Genomic DNA, 13,538 nt, shown 5'->3' on the forward strand with positions numbered 1-13,538 from the left:
GACACGGATGGTGCTCATAGCGAGGTGGAGCTTATAGAGCCAACGGTTGCTGTAATCGCTGATATTGACAAGGTATGTATTCAATCTCCGATAGATATGGATGCAATAATGGTTTTATTTTATCTGCGGTTGAGGAGGTTGTGTCGAAAAATCCTTGCGGAGCAGTTAAAAGTGCATGTAGAGTTGGTATTCTGATGAGGTCCTCAGTTATGGCGAAGTTCAAGCGAGGCTTGGACTTGAATAATATCTGTGGTGGTTGAGCCCATCGGGGGTTAGGGGAAAGTAGCAGTAGAGTTTGAATTTTTATGAAGCGATTATGACTTAGCTCAAACGTCGAGCCAAGGTGGAGATTGTTAAAATATGTCTCGAGTTTAAGCCCAATGCAAAATTACGAATATTCCGAATTGATATGTTGTGGATGTTCGAAATCGAGCAAAGAAGATCTGAAGATCAACTTCCCGAATTTGAATCTGCGTTGGAGAGTCTGGATGTTAAAATAGGAAAGTCCAACTTTGACTAGGACTTGGATTTTTGTTTAAAATATACAAAGATATGTTTTGGATAGGAAACAAAATCCTATGAGAAGTTGGCAAAAGAATAAGGGTTTTACTTATATATAGACTTAAGGCCATGGGTGATAGTTGTGGATCACAAATTGTTTTGAAGCGCCACATGAGTGCTTGGTGTTCCGCCGTTGATCGTGAAGAATTGGTCTTGAAGCACCGCCTTTGTTGAGTGCTTGGGAGGGATTTTCTTTGTCGTGAATTACATCCAAGAAGGTTTAGTGTTAAAGCCACTTAAATCTTGTGGTAAGATTTGTGTGTAATTCCTTCGTGAGATTGAGAGATTATTTCTTGAGGAATTTCGCTAAACACTGTGTGTGTTATTGGGTGTAATTAGCTTGGGAAACACCGAGAGAGTGTTTGAGTGACTTGAGTGTGTAATCTCCTTGTATCGCTTGATCTATAGTGAAATTCGCTGCTGCTGTCCCCGTGGACGTAGGTCTTTACGACTGAATCACGTAAATCTGGTGTCCGATTTATTTTCTTTTTCTGTCTATATATTTTGTTCGATCGCTCGCTCCTATCACAACAATCACGACGATATATTACAGCCAAAGCCGAAAGTTGGTCATTCGAATCATTCGAGTCATTCAAATAGAAAAGCCCAAAATCATCGTGCACAGAGATTCTGCGTATTGTTAGTGGTATGGTTGAATCAACCGTTGGTCAGAGGTGGAACGAAGATGTATGATTCAAAGTGTTGATATGAATTGACGGATGATTAAGAACGCGCCACCTGATTTCTCTGGTGCAAGATGGAATAACTTGCCATGAAGCAACGAATGACTCCAACCAGAGAGAAGCAGGAACAGCCATGAAGTTTCATGCGGCATCAGGAGCAGCGTCCTGGTCATCCAGTTCGTTTCCGGGCCGTCGATGGGCCGTCTTCTCGGCTCAAGCTTCCCTAGCCGTGGAGGTTGAAACTTGTTTCCGTTGGCTCGAAAGGCCCCGCTGCTTCTCTCTGCACCGAGACCCGAGGATTTGTACCGTGTCATCAAACCCGTAGCCTTGAAGCACGGATGAACCAGTGGCCCTTTTGAGATTTCATAGCAGGTTAGGAAGAAAGATGTCGGATGTGGAAAGTGTTTGTCTAATGTTCTTTTCACAAAGGGAGAAATAAAGGAGCTGGCCACAAAAGCCCGTTTGCTAGCAAGACATGCCTGTATAATAGTTTTTAATCTATTGTGAGAATAGTAATCTATTTTAGATCACAAAGAAAAAAAAAACAAATAACAGTCTTTGCTAACAAAGATCCAACGATTCTCATCGTGCTCCACCCGGTTGCGGCATAGCCACTGGCGACAGGGATAACATAACCCTAACCGGTGGCTGGTGAGGATTTACTGGCAAGCATCGCTTGCCCTCACCGAGAGCGAGAAACTCCCCGGCAAGTGCCACCCCTCTCTCTCTCTCTCTCTCTCCTCTCTATTTCTTTGTTTTCTTAAAATAACTTAATTTGCTATTATGTCTGCTATTAATACACGGAAGATTTTGATTGCAGAAATCAATAGGCATAGAAGGACGTGGTTGCTCAATAAAAAAGAGTTCTAGAGAGCCAACATGCATCAATACTTGATGTTAAAGAACTAAAATTGTACTTAACCCAATAAAATAGGTTTATATAGTGATTATGAAGTCCAAAGGAAGACTAGTGGGCATATCTAACAAGTCGTGCCCAATACGGCGGATTTGATTTAGAGGGCATTGAGCATTGCGGGTTCTTTAACCTATTAATCTCCACCATCAAATCATATCAAGCTAGAGGAACCCGTAATGATATGCTATGTATTAAACAATGTGACTGATTTCTGTTCGGTGCTTTGATGGACCCACTAACTTAAATGGTTCTGCCACATTACTTGGTAAAGTCATATAGTATATCATTGTTCGTGTTTCTAGCATCACTCTATTTGTTTTGCCGATGTATGTAGTTTTTGCGCTTTGTTTGTTGGCCATCCGAGTGAAAATTGGCTATTACTGCCATTAGTTTTTTTTTTTTGGGTCAAGTATTGGCATTAAGTTAAGTCGCTGATTTTAATCCGTTTATATGGGCACGACATGGTAAAACTGCCCCCAAGGCGTGTTCGATCCGCCGGTCTCACCTTTTCAAACCCTTTGTGAACCTAGGAAGGTCGGTAAGAAGTTCTTGTTCATGCCCTCCATTTTCTAAGGTTGACATTAAGGAGAAATTTCGATGAAGACGTATGCCCTAGACCTTGGAAGAATGGAAACAGAACTTTGATGTCTCTTCCGGATCTGCCATGAAATTTCATATCATTGGATTCATTGCTTAAAAATGCTGTGAAGAATTATTTGATGGATCAAGACCCGTTTTATAAAAATGTGTTGCGCAAGTCAAGACCTATATTCGAATTGTGCGTTGAAATATGGCCCGCATGCATGGTGCAATTTTCACTTTCCATTTGTAGCATCGCTTAATATAAACGCGACCAATTTAAACAAGCTCACCATTATTCAGAGGCTCGAATACTAGCGAAATGAAAGCGAAAGCGGTAGTAGGGAAATTGTTGGGAAGTATCGCATGGCGTAGAGAGAGAGAGAGAGAGAAGGGGGGGGGGAAGGGAGGAGGGAGGGAGCGCTTACATGATAGTACAACAAACTGGTTCGGGTTCGGATTCCGTCCAGATGTACGTCGGCGGATGTGCAACGACAACCTGCGGCCTCCGCTGCCTGGGGCTTTTGCTCTTCTTTCTTCTCCTTGACTTCTCCACCGCCTCCAACTTCGCATGACCCACGTTCTTGCGAAGATTCTCGGTGAGCTCGACTGCATCAAATTCATCCCCGTTACTTCAATCACATCTCGGTCCGTTCCTTTCAAACTCAACGATGAGAACCCTACATGCATTAATCGAGCAAAGAAGAGAAATTAGCTTTCAAGGAAATGGAAATAGTTTAGGTTTTATGCTTTCTTCTCAGCCTACTCCATTACCTATGGCAAAGAAAGGTTCTCTTTTTTTGTTGTAAAATCTTTTGCTTCTGTCAATCCTGAAAACCAATTCATTCCTTCAAGCAACAAGTTTCTTTTTGGACAAGGACCTCTTCAGCCTGCTTCATATCCTTAACAGGTATTACAACTAATTTTCTGTCTTCAGGAACTTTTTTTATCTTTCTTGTGGACAACCCTAAGTACACTCTACTGTTATTTTAGTTTTTCATTATTACCTGGGACAGTGGCTGCAATTTTAAGAGCCTCCGAGCGATTATCTCGCGCTCCAAATTTCGGGCAGAGCCAGCACTTCAGCTTCCTACCGTTCATGTTGTACACCTTGACCACCACCTTTTTCTGCAAGCACAAAGAACTGGGATCATATATATCAACATTTTCTGGTAAACAGATCAAACATTAAGTGTCATACTAGATTTCGCACCTTAGCCATCGTCTTGGTTTGTTGAGGATGATGCTCTTCAAGAGACCTGCAGATAATTTTCCAATCTTCTTAGAGATGGACTGAATAGAGTTAGGGCATGATTTGTATTGTGTAGACGACAGAGAGATAGAGACTGTGTGTTTATAGCCATTTTCTTCTTTTCGTATTGACTCTTGACTGGAGTTTTTTAGGTGGAAAAGGAGAATGCCGCGACAAATTTCAACAAAAAAAAAGGTGGAAAGAAGCTAGACAGAGCTGGGGGAATCTGTGTGGGAAATTTCGACGCGACCTGCCTCCAAGACAAGTCCGTAGACGTCGCTTTCCTCACATTTGACGTGCAAATTGGGGCAAGGCCAGCGGCGACAATAAAATCGCCATAATCTACAAACCCTAGCTGCTCATGGTTCTTTGATTCTGTGTGTTGTAATCACATGACTTCCTATTCCAATTTATTTAAGTCAAAATCATATACTTCATAAACACCTATTGTTCACACAGCTCATAACTCTCAAATGATAGTTAGTCATACAGGAAATGTTCTAACATCCATCTTGTCCTTACCCGATACATTTATGGTTCCCAAACTCTCTTTGAACTTGATCTATGTGGGTTAGCTATGTGAGCTTGGTTTTTACATTCATTTCTCTTCAAATGGTTGTCGCGTGTAGGATCCATGTTGACATCTAAATTTTGGCGATGTGGTCATTTATTTATTACATAAAAAATTAGAGATTAATTTTATCCTTGAAAAAAAATATTAATTGCATAGCATATAGATTTAGGTATATTTATTTTAATTGAACCGGTGGTGAATGGGTTCGAATTTATGTTTCGAGCTCTAGATTGGTAGGCCGGGCTAGGCTCATGAAAGGAGCAAATTAGCCCAAGCCCGTTGTTTTTTTAATTAATTATCTTGTGAAAATTGAGATTTAATGCGCTATTACGGTGAATTTTTGAAATTTAAGAAAATCGCATTGTAATCTTATCTTCAGTAATGGGCGATACAATTAGTAGAGGATATTCGAGAGATAAGGAGAATAAAATATTTTTGTGATCGGAGGCTATAGGCAATTGTCGCGACTTCTTTTTTTTTTTTTCTCGGCGCCCGCAATTGGGTACGAACGCCTAAGGAGGCTAATGGCTCGGTTGAATTTGGTTAAGCGCGACTCTCTCAAGTCCACCAATTCACGACTTAATGGTTCAAGTTTTTAGCCTCGTAAATCAACTTTTAAAATGGAGTCACCACTAATCGATTCGGGGTGGGTTGATTAGAAACCCAAGCGAAGTATCGGGAGAAATACTCATCAGTCCAAGAACTGGAGAAATTAGAATCGGGGACTTGATTACACTAGTTAATCACTAATGCCATTTCGATACCTGTCTTGTTTAAACCCTAAGGCTTTTTAGATGCTCGAGGGATTTTCCATGCATTTAGGGATTTTTTGAGTCTTTTCTAATTTTTGGACATAAAAGGGGATTTTTGGTATTTTTTTGGAAAAATACAAGTCCTTTTTTGGCTTTTTCTAATTTTTTTGGCTTTTTCATGAATTTTTGGTTTTTTTTTGGATTTTCGGTATTTTTTTGGAAAATATGGAATATTTTTTATTTTTTTTTTTTGGAAAATAAAATATTTTTGGATAATAATTTTTTTATTTTTCTCGATTTTTAGAAAATAAACCATTTTTCAACATTTTTTAAAAATATTTTTCGATTTTCTGAAATTAAAACATTTTTTTTTTTTTTTTAAAATAAATTGTTTATTTATTTATTAGAATATTATTTTATATTAAAATAATTAAACAAAATAAAGCCGACTGGGTCGGATCCGAAATTATAGTTGATTCTGCAAATAATGTTGCAGCTATAGCAGATAATACTGATTATGTCTTGTTTGTCACTAATGATTCATTATTTGATGGATGGATTATAAATTCTAGTTGTTCTTTTCATGTCACATCAAATAGAAACTGGTTTATTACTTATCAGTGCATGAGTAGTGGTAAAATCCAATTAGGGAACAACGCTGAGTGTGATGTTATGAGTGTTGGTGATGTTAAAATCAGAATGCATGATGGCATTGTGAGGATATTGACTAGAGTAAGACACGTTCCAAAATTGAAAAAAAAACTTAATTTCCTTGGGTGCCATAGATTCAACTGGTTGCAGCTATTCTTCAAAATTTTGAGTTCTGAAGGTTGTTTGAGGTGCATTGGTGATAATGAAAGGAATCAAGCATGGAGGCCTATATAAACTTTAAGGTGAGACAGAGACAAATTTCACTGTGGAGACATCGGATGCATCTGTTCGAGCGTCTTTTGACTACTCGAGGAAGACCTAGGTGTTTGTGCCAATGCACAAGATGCTGATGTTGGGATCACGTGATTGAGAGCTTTGATTGAGACGGAGACTGGTAAGTCAATCAAACATGTGCAGACTGACAATAGCATGGAGTTCTGCTTGGAGCTGGCAAATAAATTTTGCATGAAAGATGGCATAGTGAAACACCGCACTAGTGCCAGTAAATCACAACAATTTGCAGAATTGATGAATAGAATATTACTAGAGATGGCCCGAAAAGTTATCTCTAATGCTGGTATTGCTAGGAGAATCCTAGCTAATTTGATTAGTACGATAAGCTGCTTGGTGAATAGATCCCCATCAATTGCAATTGAATGGCGAGACTCTTGAAGAAGTGTGCTCGGGTTACGTTGCTGGTTATTCTATTATTAAAATGTTTGGTTGCCCGTGTTATTTTCGAGTGAGTGATGGTAAGCTCGATTGAAGGGCAAGGTGCATATTCCATGGCTATGCACAAGGTGAACAGGGCAATCGGTTGTGATGCCCAAATATAAATTCACCTGTTAACAACAAAAAAGTTACCCTTAATGAGTCTCCAGTACTTCTGGCTAGGAGTAATTATAGCAGTATTCAAACGGATCTAAATGGTGTTCAGCTTGTGGTGAAGTTGCGACCAGAAACTCCTGAGGTGGCGAGTACGAATACTAGGAAAGTAATCGACACAGATGGTGCTTGTAGTGAGGTGAAGCCTATAGAGTCAATGGTTGCCGTAACTGCTGAAATTAAGAAGGTACGTATTCAATCTCCTGATAGATATGAATGCAATAATGGTTTTGCTTTATCTACGGTTAAGGAGGTTGTGTCGGAAAATCCTTGCGGAGTAGTTAAAGATGCATGTGAAGTTGGTATTCTAATGAGGTCCTCGGTTATGACGGCTTGAACTTGGATAATATCCATGGCGGTTGAGCCCATCGGGGTTATGGGAAAGTAGCGGCAGAGTTTGATTTTTGCGAAGTGATTGCACTTGGCTCAAACTTCGAGCCAAGGTGGAGATTGTTAAAATATGTCTCGAGTTTAAGCCTAATGTGAAATTACGAATATTCCAAATTGGATATGTTGCGGACATTCGAAATCAAGCAAAGAATATCCGAAGATCAACTTCCCAAATTTGAATATGCATTTGAGAGTCTGGCCACTAAAATAGGAAAGTCAAACTTTCACTTGGATTTGGATTTTGTTTAAAACATACAGATATATGTTTTGGATAAAATCGTTTAAGTTATGAAACAGAATCCTATAAGAAGTTGGCAAAAGAATAAAGGTCTCACTTATATATATATATATATATATAGATTTGTGGCCATGGATGGAATGAGATTGATCATGAAGAAGTGTTCTTGAAGCGCCGTCTCGTTGTCGAGTGCTTGGGAGGGATTTTTTCTTTGTCGTTCTTGTTCGTGAATTACATCCAAGAAAATTTAGTGTTCAAGCCAATTAAATATTATGGTAAGATTTGCGTGTAATTCTTTCGTGAGATTGAGAGATTATTTCTTGAGGAATTTCGAGACTAAACACTGCATGCGTTATTGGGTGTAATTGGGGCTTGGGAAACACCGAGAAAGTGTTTGAGTGACTTAAGTGTGTAATCTTCTTGTATCGCCTGATCTATAGTGAAATTCACTGCTGCTCTCCCCGTAAACGTAAGTCTTTATGACCGAACCACGTAAATCCGGTGTCCGATTTATTTTCTTCTTAAATCTATATTATTGTTCGATCGCTTACCTTTTCGCAACAGCTTACCCATAAGATTTAATCAACTTCAACACTTTCGAATTGCTTCTGGGTATAATTCATGAAAAACAGCCTCTTGATGCTCTTCACAAAGAAGAATCGCTGCTTATGTAGAAAATATTTAGATAAAGAATAGAAAACCTAGTCAAACTTAGGAAACCTCCATTTAGATCAATTTTCCTTCATCAGCTCAAACTCAAGATATGTCTTCAATAGAGAATTTACAAGATTAGTTCAAACAGACGAGACACTTGAGGATCATTTTTTTTTTCTAGTTGATAAATTTGTTCTTGAAACTGATAGTTTCCTACAATACTCTAGGATATGAAGGACCTATTATTTCTCATTCTGAATTAATGAGGTGAAAAGGCTACTTGAAGATCATAAATAACTTCATATTCCTCTTTTTGTATTTATAACAATGCGACCGCCTCCACAACCAGATTTGCAGTCGCAAGAAGTTGACCACAACCGTATCAAGCAACAAGTGCGATGGTGAACGCCACTACCATTAGCCTCTCGCGGCGACCAAAAAATTGCGAGTTGTGGCGGGAAATAGCGATGGTACCACGGATTGGAACCAGGGCAAGGTGTGCAGTGGCTGCAATGACTAGATTGGTGGGAACTGAAATGGAAATTACAACAAGCATGCAAGGAAGAAAAAGAAAAGAAAAAAGGTGTTCGTCCTTGAAATAGATTTTGAAATAAGATGGCGTTCCACGTCAATGATGATGAATATATATTATGGTCGCTTGGCTAACCACACCAACTATGAGATACTCCACTTTACAAAAGCAATACATTGAATCGATTTTACAAAGTCTAGGCACTTAATTAAACCAAAAAGTATTAAATATCAAATCGCACACCAGCAAAACTACAGGTGTGTATGGTGTTATTATTAAAAAAAAAAAGCTTAGTATCTCGATGAAATTTGCTACACTATACTTGGATTAATGGAAGTGAAGAGAATTGAAGAAAATAATAACTCGGGGCTGGCTTGATATATATAAGACTAGATTAAAGTAAGTATTATCGTGTCCAATTTTTCAATGACATAGCCGTTCAAATTCTAATAAGAGAAAAGCCTAATCCTAATTAACTTGGGTCCATCAGCATTTGCAAAGTCGGTTCTAACATCCAATCATGGGCTTTTCAACCTTTGAACTTGCTTGATTCGTAGCAAATGGGATTACAAAAATCAAAGCAGGATAGATTGCGAAACCACTAAAGCCTATTTTCCACAGTGGGAAGTAGAACTGCTCTTAACAATACAAGCTACCAAACGGTGATTCGTGATGTGCATACTCTGCTCAAGTTGGGTGGTTTAAATATTTGCACTTGAAGCAATACGTGGGTTTTCCTTAAAATGCTCCACCAATAGCAAGAAGTTGATTATTATTATTTTTTCTACAATTTTTCTTGAAACGCAAAAATTTTCCAGAACACTCGAGCACACTAGGGACCTTTAGTTTTTCTCGTGCTGCGTTTGCAAGTCAAAAAGACTACTTGAAGATCACCAACGAATTTGCACGTCTCCTTTTGCATATACGACCACACGGGTAATTACGGCCAAGCCCGATCAAATTTGAGGTCGTGTCAAGGAAACCGCCACAATCATTTTGAGATCTTCGGCCCACTTTTCCGACGTCTTTTTTTTGTCTACAGTAAAAAGTGAGTATGGTCGTGTTTTCCGGAAAGCATTGATAATTTCCAGGAGTCTTCCTAATTTTAGGAGACTTTGTATTGTGTTCGATAGTTGGACAAATATCCGACACACTTAATTACTAGATCTCAGAAAATCTGACACGTCTAACACGTGATTCCGACATATATGGGATCAATTTTAAAAAAAAATCAGTAAATGAATTGTTAAAATGTAAATATATAAAATAATAAAAGATAATAATAATAAAGAGAGAAATAAGAAAAACCTAATTTAATCTTATCTTTTAACTCTCACTATCCATGACCCAAGATTTTTAGTATAAATTCTAGACTCTTTTTATTGTTATTTATTTTGTGAACTTGAATTAAATTAAGTTGATTTATGTTAGAGTTTTCTATTTTTTCAGAAATGATGGGTTAGCGTATCATGTCATTACGCATATCATATATCAAGATCGGTGTTACTTAGGTTTCATGAACCCATTTTTAGAGTGAGTATGCGGTTGATTCTTCTTTTATCAATTGGTTTCATTTGGATCTATTTTTAGAAGAAAAAGTTAGCCCATTTGATTTCTGCCCTGGCCAAACAAATAATGTGATTTTGCCACTTGGTCCTTAGATATTTGCTTTTCAAAAGTTGTACAGACAAAACTCATCGATGAAGATTTTGGTTCGAAGTAGGAGAATCATTTTTACCTTCCTTTTATCGGTGAAAAGATGAAGATAGATGATCAGTGCAGCTGTCCTCTCTAACTGTTATTATTTGGGTCTCATACCATTCACAAAATATTTGATTTGAGGCCAAATTACTTAATTTACTACAAAAACCTTAAGTGGATTGCACGATGCTACATACTTGCGATATGAGATGTTACGTACGAACGAATGAAAATGTGCTTGTGCGTGTATAGACGCAGCTAATCATATCCAAACCTGTCGTGTTTTCACAAACAAAGTATTAGCTTGGATAATTAAATCAATAGGTCTAAATGTATCATTAAGGGGCAATCAAAACGCGGCACGTTTATTATTCGCATATAAATAGGTTTGATCTGTTAATAAAACAAACTTGTCTAAACTAACACAAATACGCTTGCTTTCGTGTAGTGTAAATGAGCTGTGTTGAAAATCGCTATATCCGGCTAACGTAGTTCGATGGATATGCGAAAAATTAGAAAGTCTTCCTAGATGAGATATTGAATGCCCAAATCATACTTGAATATGTAATCTTGTGGAGGACAATGACACTTCTTTACTACTAGATTACCCTGGTAAGTGGTAAGGAATCATCTATGTTGAAGATTATATACGATCCGAAAAACTCCTTGATCACCAATGGTCTTCTATTTGCAACATTGCTTTCTGTTTTCTGTGTTGATTCGTTTATTATTAACGTTCATGCTATTAGAGTAGGAAGTGAAGTGTGCTCTATTGCAATTTGACGACAAAAGTCTTAAGCACGCAACTGACGCGATGCTTTTGTTGAAATCCATTACACCCGATAAAGTGACAACTCGAGTAGGGATAAAAAAGGACTAGGAGAAATTGAACTCGAGATTTGCAAGTTTAGCTTGGAGAGAACTCGATCTATCCAAATCTACAGAAATTATTTAAGACGTACGACGATTCTTTCAAGGAGTGAACATCATATCCTTTTTTTCAGGACATCTTCGGCCAACTTATGACGTATTGTTGTCCACCGCAAAAGTAAATTATGGCCGTGTCTCGTTTTCGGGCTGAACCCATTTCGAGTGTTTCTGCAGATAATTCTTCTTTTATCAATTGGTTTCATTTGGATCCATTTCAAAACTTTTTAGCCCATTGAATTTCTGCTCTGGTCAAACAAATAATGTGATTTTGCCACTTGGTCCTTAAAAATTCGCTTTTCAAGAAGAAAATTCTAAATCTAGTAAAGTAAATAATGCCATTCTGAGAACCGATTTTTCTTATATTTGCATTATATTAATTTTTTTTACTGGAATTTTTTTTTACCGTAAGCCAGTAAAAAAAAATTGTTGTTTCTTGCTCAATTCTATTATGGGAGCCAAACGAACAATAGGAATACCAATGCCCTTTTGTATTTCCATTCTATTTTCCAATTTTTTTTTCGATATGACTCCATTTCTTTGGACCAAACACGCATTTGGGCCTTGTTTGGCGTATTGTTGAAGGATTTGAATTACTTAACTTCACCTATTATTGAGACTGCACCATCACTATTATTACAAAAAAAGAATATAGCATATTTGATAAATACATTTGAAAAGGTTTTTTAGCAAATTGAAACTAAAAATATAATCAAAAATAAACAAATACTTGTGCAAGACGTCGCCAATAATAAACTAGTGGAGGACTTGCAGACCGACACAGTTGATGATGGGGGTGGTCCATGATGTTCAAGCCCATCAACCTCCATATGGTCTCTGAGCTTTGTCATGATCAGGGGTGTGCATGGTCCGGGTGGGTGGTTCCCGACCTAGAACTGAGAACCGCCCGCTAAGAACCGATTCCAAAAAATGGGAACCGAGAACCGCCCGCTAGTTGCATGGATCCACCCGGGAAACTGCCGCGCGATCCGGTCCGGTTCCCGGTGGATCCATAGAACCGGTCCAACCTCCACACCTTCCCCTTTTCGCCTTCAACTGGTTTGCGACCCTCGCTCCACTTCCATCTCGGCCACCACTACCATCTTGGCCACCCCTCCGTCGTCTCCCACTCCTCCCTCAAGACCGACAATGAGGAGGACAATGGGGACGATGAGCCGTTCTTAGACCTAGACAATGGAGACAATGAGCAGAGGAAAAAGGGCGTGGCATTCTCGCTCCTTGTGAGCGAAAGCTTTCGACTTGAGCTGCATTTGAAAGTTTCCCGACAAAGAACAGATAAAAACATGGTGAACGAGGAAAAAAGAGAGCTTCCAAAACTTACCAGCAAGAGAGAGAACAGAGAGAAGTAAGAAGAAGAAGGAAAGAGGAAGACGCTCCATAATGCCAGTGGGGGTTCTTCACGTATGCAATCGCACACCCCCTTGGATCCCCTGCTTCGCTCATTGAAAGCGCATCGCAAATCCCCTCACATCGAATTTTTTTAATATTAAAAATTTATATATTATTATAATATAAACCTCTGGCCCGAGTGGGCGGGTGAGCGGATGTGCCTATGAAATCGGAAACCGGACCGGTACCCACTGATTCCCATAAATTGGAACTGGGAACCGGACCGGATCTCTTAAGAACCACCGGTTTCGGGCGGTCCGGGCGAATCACGATTCTTTTGCACACCCCTAGTCATGATACATCCTTCGGACCTCTGAATTCGAATCACATCCTCAAGTCCTAAGTTTCGACCCCCAAAAAAGTCCTAAGTAACGCCACAGAACAGCACCCACCGTAGCCATGGATGTCGTCAGCCTCATGCGACTACAGCTCTGGGGTTGTGCAAGGGGCGCAACATCCGCTACAGCTTATTGACGGGATTGGCAGAACCCGTCATTCTAAAAACCGGCCAAGTGACAAAGTCGGGCTTGATGCCGAGGCAGAGTTTCTTCGCCCTGTGCAACTGTAATTTGGAGTCATACAAGGGGGCAACCTGGTTAGAACCTCCAGGTTGATTGATAGATTGAGAATAAGAGAGAGAGAGAGAGAAGAGAGAGAGAGCAAGTGAAACGAGTGGGCATAGGATGTCATCCGTGTAAGGAGCCTTGACCGCGGGTATTCGGTACAGTGATCGCCAAGCAACGCCTCAGCAATGGGCGGACGTCGGCCATCGTCAGGCATCATTTTCCGTATAGACATGTCTAGATGTCTTGGGAAACAAGACCATAGCGGGT

At 39.2% G+C, this 13,538-nt stretch overlaps 1 long non-coding RNA gene across 1 annotated transcript; it reads right to left on the reverse strand.

Annotated features, from left to right (window-relative positions):
• Positions 1–3,363: 3,363 nt before the first annotated feature.
• Positions 3,364–4,133, reverse strand: LOC120290269. Its single transcript, XR_005548136.1, has 3 exons — positions 3,953–4,133; positions 3,747–3,867; positions 3,364–3,419 (listed from the first exon to the last, which is right to left on the reverse strand). It is a non-coding gene; the product is annotated as an uncharacterized LOC120290269 (long non-coding RNA).
• Positions 4,134–13,538: the final 9,405 nt, after the last annotated feature.

The sequence above is a fragment of the Eucalyptus grandis genome, chromosome 2, assembly GCF_016545825.1.
Source record: "Eucalyptus grandis isolate ANBG69807.140 chromosome 2, ASM1654582v1, whole genome shotgun sequence".
NCBI classification, from domain to species: domain Eukaryota; kingdom Viridiplantae; phylum Streptophyta; class Magnoliopsida; order Myrtales; family Myrtaceae; genus Eucalyptus; species Eucalyptus grandis.